This window comes from Rhinatrema bivittatum, chromosome 1 (genome assembly GCF_901001135.1).
Source record: "Rhinatrema bivittatum chromosome 1, aRhiBiv1.1, whole genome shotgun sequence".
In the NCBI taxonomy this organism is placed as follows: Eukaryota; Metazoa; Chordata; class Amphibia; order Gymnophiona; family Rhinatrematidae; genus Rhinatrema; species Rhinatrema bivittatum.
In genome coordinates, this window is record NC_042615.1 from 631,712,259 (window position 1) to 631,724,619 (window position 12,361).

Here is a 12,361-nt window from a genome sequence, read left to right on the forward strand (position 1 = left end):
TGTTTTTGTCTGCACCACTTCCACTTTGAGGCTGATCCATGTATCTACCATACACATAGCTGTTATCCCTAGGATTGTAGGGATATTACGACACATACAATACTGCCATATTTCTCAGTCACATAATGAAACATTACTCACCCATGCCTATGACACATAGTAATAAGTAGAATTAATATATGCAGTTATTTTCTCTGTTACCTATTGCACATATATTTCATTCACCCCTGCTTTTTACACCATAAGTGTGAACATCTTCATTATAAATCTTTACTCAGCTCTTACAGTACCTACATATCACAAGACGAAACAAAAACTTACACCCCCACATGAGAAATATAACGTGAATAAAAGTGAATAATAAACTGAAAAACAAATTAAACTATGCTTTCCTCTACTTTCTGTCAGATTAAGTGGATGATAAACAGAAAGCATAACCTTGACCATAGCTGTTTCTGGAGAAGGGGGGTGCTCTGGCTCTCAGTCTGCCTTTGTGGTGTGTTTGCAAAATAACAAAAAAAAAAAATGTAATAATAAGTGTTTGCAACCTTCCTTGGTCAACTGCAATCTTAAACACAACACATACAGATAAGAAGAGAAAGCTGAGACAGGAACCAGCAACAAAAAAAAGAACAGAGGTATAACAGGAATAGTATTAGTCAAAGTCAAATCAGTTTCAACATTTAGCAAAGATTGAAAGAAAAGCTTATAACAATGTTAAGAGAATGTTAAGAACATGTTCATAGAACCATTACAAAATGGCAGAATGTAACTCCCACTTTCTACCAAAGTAACATGACAAATGTAGCGTGACCTAAACTTACCACTTCATGAAAAATCAATGTTATCATGCAATGATTCCACCACTCCTATGCAAAAACAAACACAACAACCATTGTGAAATGAAGCATTAAATATTAGCAACATATCTGAGGGATTTTAAAGAAAGGTCAAGTATTTTATGCTTTGCTGTTTCCATATATTTATTCACATCTTTGCTTTGTATGATTTCAGTTCTTTGCTTCTAGATTATTACCTTTCCTGTGCAGTTTTGATCCCTTCATACTTTGTCATTTATGCTAATGCTTGGCCAGCTTTTTTATTTCTTTCAACCTATAAAGGGTTATTTCAGTCACTGATATTACAACTGAAGTCATCCCTCAGAAGATTTTCAGATATTATAGTGGTATATCATTAAGGATTTTCATGTGGACATTTGCCTTTTTTGAAGTATAATGTAGATGAAATTTTACATTTACTAAACAGAGGCTTTCACTTAAATTGTTCTGGGATGTTTGAACAAATACTGCTCTAAATTTGTTACAAACTGCTAATTATCTCATTTACCATAAATGTAAATGCAAAGTATAGATTTCTTCTACACAATTATTTTTTATAGCAATATACTTGGATACAATAAAGTCTAAGTTACTGTATGCATTGCTTGGTTAAGTTAGAAAAAAAAATCTTGCCACCTGAAGTGCAAATTGTATCATTTATAAAAACCTGCACATGAGAGGACAACACCTTCTGCTAACATAGAGTCTGTAATTATGTTCTGACTGAAGCAGCAGAGTTAAGGGGAAGAAACCAAGAGAATAAGAAGGGAAAAAGATAAAGATAGAAGGAATGGAGTCTAGAAGCAAAGTGAGTTAGAAGGAAAGCTCTCAACAAACACAAGGGGTCACTTACTATGCTGCAGTATTTTTCTGTGGAGGGGAAAAACACTGCAGGGGTTTCACAAGCTCTGGTACTGGGTACCACAGTTCTGGAAACCGTGCAGAATTTTCCCCATGGAAAAATATCATGCCTAGTAACAACCCTACCTATGAAAGAAAAGACAACACTGCAAATATTACACTAGACCCTGAAACATCAATACACCTCCTATTAGAAAAACAGAACAAACCAAGTTGCTATAGATCCCTACACAGAAGCTACTCGCTACTAGAATATCTCACCTCACCTCACAAAGAGGGACCCTCACCAAATACAGAATGAAAGGGCCATAAAGTAACATAGAATGCGAAAACATAAACTGAATTGGAAACTTCAACAAGCCAAATTCTGTATGCATTACAAGGGAAAACAGAAATATTAATATTCCACAAAAATATTTTAAAACAGGTAAAGAGTAGAATAAAGTTGAACAATGTTAAAACTCATAAAACATCTTAAAAAGTTCCAAACACCAAAAACATATTTAAAAACAGTAATCACATCATACAACACCCAATGATTAAACCTAAAAAGGATTTAAAAAAATCACCTATGCTTAATATTTGAGAACTTTGGATTTCTGGATGTTCTGAAATTGAGGTGGAATAGCAGATGGGGAGGGGAGATGGGATTGTTGTGCACATACTTTCACATCTCTCTTTCATATATATAAATACACACACACTCTCTTTCACTTACACATTTAATCTCTGTTGCTACACTCTCACTTACTCAGGCACACACACATATATACACACAAACACACACACATAAGAACATAAGAAATTGCCATGCTGGGTCAGACCAAGGGTCCATGAAGCCCAGCATCCTGTTTCCAACAGAAGCCAAACCAGGCCACAAGAACCTGGCAATTATCCAAACACTAAGAAGATCCCATGCTACTGATGCAATTAATAGCAGTGGCTATTCCCTAAGGGGGTAATTTTCAAAAGGAGTTACACATGTAAATGTACTACTATTGTAGCAATTTTCAAAAGCCATTTACTGGAGTAAAGTGCACTTACACAAGTAAATCCTATGGACAATTCAATAAAATATATTGTAGCAATTTTCGAAAGCCCACTTACTCAAGTAAAGTGCATTTACTCGAGTAAAACGCTGGTTTACTCGAGTAAATGCTTTTTAAAATCAGGCCCATTGTAAACTTGATTGATAGCAGTTAATGGACTTCTCCTCCAAGAACTTATCCAAACCTTTTTTGAACCCAGCTACACTAAGGGGTACATTTTCAAAAACAGCGCGTGCGCGTACCACGCGCAAACAAAAGTACGCTGGATTTTATAAGATACGCGTGTAGCCGCGCGTATCTTATAAAATCCGGGTCGGCGCGTGCAAGGGGCTGCCATTTGTGCAACCTGCGCGCGCCGAGCCCAGCGCGCGCTGCCAGTTCCCTCCAAGGGCTCCGAAATCAGAGCGGCCTCGGAGGGAACTTTCCTTCTGCCTTATGCGTGTAACCCTTTTAAAATCTGGCCCTAGGCACTAACACATCCTCTGGCAACAATTCCAGACCTTTATTGTGTGTTGAGTGAAAACAAATTTTCTCTGATTAGTCTTAAATGTGCTACTTGCTAACTTCATGGAATGCCCCCTAGTCCTTCTATTATTCGAAAGTGTAAATATCCAATTCACATCTACTCGTTCAAGACCTCTCATGATCTTAAAGACCTCTATCATATCCTCCCTCAGCCGTCTCTTCTCCAAGCTGAACAGCCCTAACCTCTTCAGCCTTTCCTTATAGGGGAGCTGTTCCATCCCCTTTATCATTTTGGTTGCCCTTCTCTGTACCTTCTCCATCGCAACTATATCTTTTTGAGATGTGGCAACCAGAATTGTACACAGTATTCAAGGTATGGTCTCACTATGGAGCGATATAGAGGCATTATGACATTTTCCGTTTTATTAACCATTCCCTTCCTAAGAATTCCTAACATTCTGATTGCTTTTTTGACTGCTGCAGCACACTGAGCAGATGATTTTAAAGTATTATCCACTATGATGCCTAGATCTTTTTCCTAATATAGAACCTAACATCGTATAACTACAGCAAGGGTTTTTTTCCCTATATGCAACACTATGGGGGGATTTTCAGAGCCCTGCTCGCCTAAATCCACCTAAATCCAGGCGGATTTAGGCGAGCAGGGCCCTGCGCGCCGGTAGGCCTATGTTCAATAGGCCTACCGGCGCGCGCAGACCCTGGGACTCGCATAAGTCCCGGGTTTGGCGAGGGGGCGTGTCGGGGGTGTGTCGGGGGCGGGCCTGGTCGGCGAGGCGTTTTGGGGGCGTGTCGGCAGCATTTTGGGGGCGGGCCCGAGGGCGTGGTTACAGCCCGGGGCGGTCCGGGGGCCCCGGGCCCAGGGTTACGGCCCGGGGGATTTATGTCTCCCTCCGGGAGGCGTAAATCCCCCACAAAGGTAAGGGGGGGTTTAGACAGGGCCGGGCGGGTGGGTTAGGTAGGGGAAAGGAGGGGAAGGTGAGGGGAGGGCAAAAGAAAGTTCTCTCCGAGGCCGCTCCGATTTCGGAGCGGCCTCGGAGGGAACGGGGGTAGGCTGCGCGGCTCATCGTGCGCCGGCTATACAGAATCGATAGCCTTGCGCGCGCCAATCCAGGATTTTAGCGGATACGCGCGGCTACGCGCGTATCTACTAAAATCCCGCGTACTTTTGCTTGCGCCTGATGCGCCAGCAAAAGTACGCCTATTCGCGCGGTCTGAAAATCTACCCCTTAATGCAGCACCTTGCACTTGTCCACATAAATTTCATCTGCCATTTGGATTCCAAATCTTCCAGTCTTGCAAGGTCCTCCTGTAATGTATCACAGTCTGCTTGTGATTTAACTACTCTGAATAATTTTGTATCATCCGCAAATTTGATAACCTCTCTCGTTATATTCCTTTCCAGATCATTTACATATATATTGAAAAGCACTGGTCCAAGTATAGATCCCTGAGGCACTCCACTGTTCTCCCTTTTCCACTGAGAAAATTGACCATTTAATCCTACTCTCTGTTTCCTGTTTTTTAACCAGTTTGTAATCCACAAAAGGACATCACCTCCTATCCCATGACTTTTTAGTTTTCGTAGAAGCCTGTCATGAGGGACTTTGTCAAATGCCTTCTGAAAATCCAAATACACTATATCTACCGGTTCACCTTTCCACATGTTTATTAACCCCTTCAAAAAAATGAAGCAGATTTGTCTGGCAAGATTTCCCTTGGGTAAATCCGTGTTGATTGTGTTCCATTTAATCATGTCTTTCTATATGCTCTACGATTTTGATCTTGAGAATCGTTTCCACTATTTTTCCTGGCACTGTTAGGCTCACTGGTCTATAGTTACCCGGATCTCTCCTGGAGCCTTTTTTAAATATTGGGGTTACATTGGCCACCCTCCAGTCTTCAGGTACAATGGATGATTTTAATGATAGGTTACAAAATTTAACTAATAGATCAGAAATTTGATTTTTGAGTTCCTTCAGTACCCTAGGATGCATACCATCCGGTCCAGGTGATTTGCTACTCTTTAGTTTGCCAATCTGGCCTACTACATCTTCCAGGTTCACAGTGATTTTGTTCAGTTCGTCTGACTCATCACCCCTGAAAACCATCTCTGGAACTGGTATCTCTCCAACTCCTCAGTAAACATGGAAGCAAAGAATTCATTAAGTTTTTTTGCAATGGCCTTATCTTCCCTAAGAGCCCCTTTAACCCCTCGGTCATCTAATGGTCCAACCGACTCCCTCACAGGTTTTTTGCTGTGGATATATTTAAAAAAGTTTTTTTTGAGTTTTTGCCTCTATGGCCAACTTCATTTCAAATTCTTTCTTTGCCTGTCTTATCAATGTTTTACACTTAACTTGACAATGCTTATGTTTTATCCTATTTTCTTCAGATGGATCCTTCTTCCAATTTTTAAAGGATTTTTTTTGGCTAAAATAGCCTCTTTCACCTCACCTTTTAACCATGATGGTAATCATTTTGCCTTCCTTCCACCTTTCTTAAGGCATGTAATACATATGGAATGCGCCTCTAGGATTGTATTTTTAAACAATGTCCAAGCCTGTTGAACACTTTTAACCTTTGCAGCTGCACCTTTCAGTTTTTTTTACTATTTTCCTCATTTTATCAAAGTTTCCCTTTTGAAAGTTTAGTGTTAGAGCTGCTGATTTACTTATTGCCCCCCTTCCAGTTATTAGTTTAAATTTGATCATGTTATGATCACTGTTGCCAAGTGGCCCCACCACCGTTACCTCTCTCACCAAATCCTGCATTCCACTAAGAATTAAATCTAAAAATCTCCCTCTCTTGTTGGTTCCTGAACCAATTGCTCCATGAAGCAATCATTTATTACATCCAGGAACTTTATGTCTCTAGCAAGTCCTGATGTTACATTTACCCAGTCAATATTGGGGTAATTGAAATCTCCCATTATTATTGCACTGCCAAATTGGTTTGCTTCCCTGATTTCTCTTAGCATTTCATCATCTGTCTGACCATTTTGTCCAGGTGGACGGTAGTATACTCCTATCACTATACTCTTACCCAACACACATGGGATTTCTACCCATATAGATTCTACTGAGCATTTAGTCTCTTGTATGATCTTTATCCTGTTGGACTCTATACCCTCCCGGACATAAAGTGTCACACACCCCCCAAGTTGATCCTCCCTATCATTGCGATATAATTTGTACCCTTATATAGCACTGTCCCAATGGTTATCCTCCTCTCTAATATACACACCCAGAGGTTCTCTCTCTTACTCAAAAACATAGGATCCCTTTTTCTCAAACTCACTTTCTTTATCATTTACTCACATTGGCTCCCTCTCTCTTTCATCTTCTTACACACACCCTTAATATCTCTCTTTCACACACACATACTCATATACATCCTTAATCCCTCGCACACACAGGCTTCCTCTCTCTGCACACACACACACACAACACACCACATACACACACACCAGGCTTCCTCTCTTCCTTATTTCCTTATTCACCCTGCCCCCCCCCCCCCCCCGGTTTACTCGCACATACACACAGGCACCCAGGTTTCATCTCTCCCTCACATACACACACATCCCCCAGGGTTCCTTTTTCTCAATCTCTCACACACACACACACACACATACATTTACACCCGTGTTTTCTCTCTGTCTCACTCACACACATACACTTCCAGGCTTCCTCTCTCTCACAAAGTCAGCCACATATATGCACATACTCTCTTGCTCTCTCATTGTAGCCCTTTGGCTATGGATGTGATGTATTCTGCCTGCAGATCTTGTGATCCTCTCTTTTCTGTCTTCACTGCAGGTGGGATGGGCTCTGCCTGTGGTCCTTCTAAGGCCTCTCCATGTCTCTTCTGTGGGAGGGATAGTACCATCTGTGGTCCTCCCAGCTCTATATTCTTGGGCGGGATGGGTTCCTCCTGAAGCCCTTCCAAGACTTCTGTCTTGTCTGTGCCATGGGCAGGATGGGCTCTGTCCACAGCCCTCCCAGATCTTCTGTTGCAAATGGGATGGGCTCTGCCCATAGCCCTTCCAGAGTCTCACTTTTTTACTTCTTTGGCTGTGGGCAGGATGGGCTCCACCCGTTGCCCTTCTTAGCCTTTGTGTCTTCAGCCAAGGGCAGGATGAGCTCTGTCCATGGCCTTCCCAGGTTTCTTTATTTTTTTTTTGGCTCCAGCTTTGCCTGGTTGGTATCTCTCCTTTGGCTGCCATATTACGGGGCCTTTTTCCATATCTTTTGCTGTCTTCCATGGCCTTTTTCTCTATCTTTGGCTGGGGGGGGGGGGGCTGGTACTGGCGATTTGGTGCCTCCTAAAGGTTAGTGCTTTAGGCAACCACCTAGTTTGCTTAGTGGAAGCACCAGCTCTGATAGGATATTGATTAATTGCAAGGTCCCATACTCCCCAGCTCCCTCCCTTAAAACTGGAGAGCATGTGATCTTCTACAATAGTCAGTTCATTTATTTATTTATTTTATTTATTTGCTTTTATATACCGACATTCGATCGAGATATCACATCGGTTTACATATAACTGAACAAATAAGGCAAGATCTGCTTATTTTACATTGTAACATGGTAACTAGTATAAAAGAAAAAGAGAAACATTTAAATTATAATGTTATAACATTGCAATTTGGGAATATAAGTTAATGATTACCATCTAAATAGAGTCTTAGACTGGTTAACGGGGCACAAGATGGTGCCAGCCATCCATTGCTCCTACCATGTGACAGGGGCCGACCAATGGCACCGTAGCCCCTGTGACATAGTAAGGGCAAAGGCTATCAGTGCCATTTTGAATACTGGCAGCTGACGGCCTGAGTGCAGGAGATCGCTCAAGGACCTCTGCTGGACCACCAGGGACTTTTGGCAAGTCTTGGGGGGGGGGGAGGTCAGAGGGTGGGGGTTTTATTCGTTAATTATACGTTGCATTCGTGGGGGTTCGCCATACGTTTCAGAATCCCATGAATGCAACCGAAAGGGACCTATACGTTGCGGATTGCACATACATTCAAAATGAATGCACATCCCTACAGCAGACTGGCTAAGATTTTCTGCCTTCCAGCTCTGTTGAATCTTATTCAGTAGAGAACAGCCCTCCACTACTCTGTAACAAACTCTTATAGGAGGTGTGGGAGGGGTGAAAACACCAAAGACACCCAGGGGCAGGAAAATCCCAACTCTGTTCCTGGAGTGGAGTTCTCCTTAAAATTTGTTGAGCAGGGTGGTGGTGGTGGTGATGGTGGGAGGGGGGTGGGCGGTGAAGGGAAAGATCCTTCAGAGTGTTTGCTGAGAAGGATTTGAGGGGAAGACCATGTCTGGCCCTTTTGGTGATTACAATTTTGGGGATAGGGGGAGGAAGGGAATGTAGACATGTGGCAGACCGTCAGCAATGATATTTCTAGATTTCTCGAAAGTTATCAACCCTGCTATACCCCCAGCAAAATTTCCTTCTGCCTCTACCGTTTTCCTAATATTGTCCACCTGAAGAAGGATGGGGTAAGAGTGTGCATGGATGGATAGTGGAATGGGGTGTTTGTGTGCAAGTGCTGCACTCTCATTTACAAACCTCATGAGCTTTTGCTCCCTCTCTATTTCCTTCCACTTTCTCATCCCTTTCTCCCACCCCTCCTCTTTTTCCCTTCCTCTCAGTCCCTATCTTGCAACAAGCCAGATTCATGGTATGAGTAAATCAACTCCCTAATCCAGGGAGAGACACTCAAGACTTGGTATCTGGTTTATAGCAATACAGATTTCTGCACTTTGCACCTTTAAAGCCTACATTCTTAGGGGATGATGTTCACCTCCTCCTTACTAGAGTGTATAGGCCAAAAAATGTGTACTGATTTGTTTCATTTCATTGCAGTCCAAACTCCATGTCATTCAGGGAGTTTTTTTTTGTGGTGGTAAGATAAGTAGGTGTGAATGGGGGTGGGGGGGGTGGAGGATTCTTATTGCCTTGGCCCTTTGAAATTTTTGGAAATTTGGGGGGAGGCATGAGAGCCTTTAGAAGCCTGGAGACCTGCACCCTCCTCACATCCTCCTAAACCTTGAATGTGAGCCAGGAGCTTGGACCTTGCATCCAGCTCTCGGCACATCCCATGTTGCACTAATGGCTATGTCGGACATTTACACAAACAGCATGGTAGCTGGATTATTTGCTTTGTCTACCATACTAGTAGCTTAGGCAACCAGTATAGCTGTCAGCGCAATGTGATGTGCTGAGAGCTGGATGTCAGTTCCAGCTCCTGGCTCGCATTCAAGATTTGAGAAGATGAGAAAGGGAAGATGGGAAGAATGGGGAGAAGAGGGGAAGGATTTCTATTGCCATGGCCCTTTCAAATTTTTTTGAACTTTGGGAGAGAGGGAGGTGGGGAAGCCTTTTCGGGCCTGAGGCCTGCATCTTTATTTCTTATTTGGAGGTCTCAGTCGGCTTTGTGGATCTTTGAGGTGTGGGGGCAGAGGATAGAGCAACAAAGCCCTCAAAGGAACTGGGTTTTGTTTTTTTTTTGCCTCTACCCACTGCTTACTGATGATATTCTTTGAATATCACCAGTTAAATTAAAGTTATTGGATAAACTGACTTGGATGACTTTACACCTAACCAATGATATTCAAACTTAATTGGTTTTGTTGCAAAGTTATCCAGGTAGGTTTACCCAAATAACTTTATTTGGGGATATTCAGTAGGACATTTATGCCACTTACTATCCGGTTTAACTTAGCCAGCTAACTTTACCTGTTTAAGTTAGCTGTTGAAGGCTTTTTTGAATATTAACCTGTTTCTTCTGTTAAATCACTACAATTTTCTGAAATATAGGTTAGAGCACTTTCTGTTGCAGTAGCTATGCTCTGGAACATTCTATCCCTTGAACTCCAGCTGGAATTGGACTAAAGTGTTTTTTTAGAAATGTGGAAATCTTTTTTGTATCAGTGATGAAAATCAGGGATTAACTAGTTGACAATTGAAACCAAGAAAATTCACTAGTTAATATTTATGTTATTGGCACTTAAATCAATCTTACAGTTTGAAGTTGCATCATACCATTAAAATATTTTTATTATCATGTATTTAAAATTATCTACTCATGTGTTACAATATTAAATGCCACTACATCCAATCCTTGAAAAAATCCTTTCCAAATATTGAAAAATATTTTTTATGCGGAAGATAAGACCTAAGCACCGGCATAGAATTCTGATATTAAACAGAAACTTTTTGCACCGGTCGGTACAATCACTGGTCTAATGTCTTCCTTTTTATTTTTTCTTTTCTTTAAAAAATTTTTTTGCTGAAACCTGCAATATGGTTCTGCAACTTCAAGATGTTAAACTTGAGCTTGAAATCTCAAGTCTGAAGTTGTCGATTTGAAAATCAAACTGAAACAGTTGTGCCGCAAGCAGAATTTGTTATTTTTCCTATACTCCCACAAAGTGGAGTTATAGTCCCGACAAACTTTACTTATCTTATTAAGCAGCTGGTGCAGTCATTTGTGGCCCAAGAATATTCTTTTGGCTGACTGAACCGCTAGATTTTTCTTATTAGAAAGCCGCCAAACTGCAGACGTTGTCAACGTTTTGTAACCTGCAACAGGGCGGGCTTTATTTACTGTGCACTTGCCGTCTCAATAGTCGGGTTCATCTTTTATTGTATGCCAACTTTTAGTTCTGAGTTTTCTTGACTGCTTTTCATCTCCTTTCCTGCCTGAATATTCTTTGTATGAGTATAGCAGTCAATGCATTTTGTTTGATTGTCTTATTTCTGAAATATAGGTCTGAAATGATATAGTATGTTGATTTGTGGCATGACAATGCATTTTTGATGTTCAATGATATTGGTTTGGAATTTTTATCTATAGAAATGATGATATGTTTCCTTTGTAATCCACTGAGAGCAAGGCATTTGGATTAGTGGAATATAAAGATCTTAAATATATAAATGTGATGTTACTCTTTCTGAAGGCCTGACTGTCTGAGATGGATGAGATCCAGACTGTCACCTTCTTGGTTTAAGATAGAAGACCCCCATCCCATGGATGTGGTTCTGTGTATATAGCAGGTAAAAATTATCACTCTTTCTCTCCAATCAGGGTTGTGATTTTGTTTCAGTTCCCTAAAGAGCATATGATCAGTTCAGGACCCAGGATGGGCTTCTTCCTTTGCTCCATTATTCTGATATAGAGGGAGTATGGCTTCCAACCTCTGATCTTGGATTGCTAAAACCAATCTTAGCTATCTTCTCCCAGACTAGTAATTTGTAGTCCTTATCTCTCTTCTTGAAGTATTCTGGGACACCTGGAAACTGCAGATGGATTTGGTGATCTCTTTCCTCAATGAGTCCTTTGCTGGATTTTTTTCCCCCAAAAGTATTACATGGTGCTTGAGGACCTTGTTGTAGGGCAAGAGCAAGAGCATTCTCTTCCATACTGAATAAGAAGTAGTGCATCTATTGTCTGGGTTTGGGTTCCTCAGTGCTGCTCACTACCTATAAAACTACCTTCTATATGCAGCAGGACAGGTTGCTGAGGGGGTCTCGCTTCCTTCCTGCCGTTTTTCCATTCTCCTTATTTCCAGCTGCTCTCTTTGCATCACTTTCCCCACCACTTCTTCTCTGTTCCCCTCCTTTTTCTCCTCTCCTGCTTTCCTTACTCAAAGTTTTCTCCTCCCCTCAACTTCCTCTTCTCCACTCGCACTCATGCATATATGCTCAATCCTTTTCATACTCTATCCTGATACCACCCTACACAGCGACTTCACTCTGGCGTGCAAAAAAGAGCAACAAAACAGATGAAGACAAACCAACAGACTTTTACAAGCTGAAGCACTCCAGCAAACCAAAAGGAAGAGAAACCATAAAGAACTGTTACAATTATGACTCTGGAATTCCTCATTTTTGTGCATGCAGAATAGTGTACAATGAAATTGCATGCATATTTTTAGGCTGCTGAAAATTCACACTGTAAGCATGCAGTCAGCTTACATAGATAACACCGTAGTTTACATGCCCAAGTCCTGACTAAGCTTTTGAAAATGTAACCTGGGAAGGGAAATTTACTCATGGAAAAAGGTTTTTGAAAATTGCTCGCCCTCTATGAGAATAAAGACCACACATCTA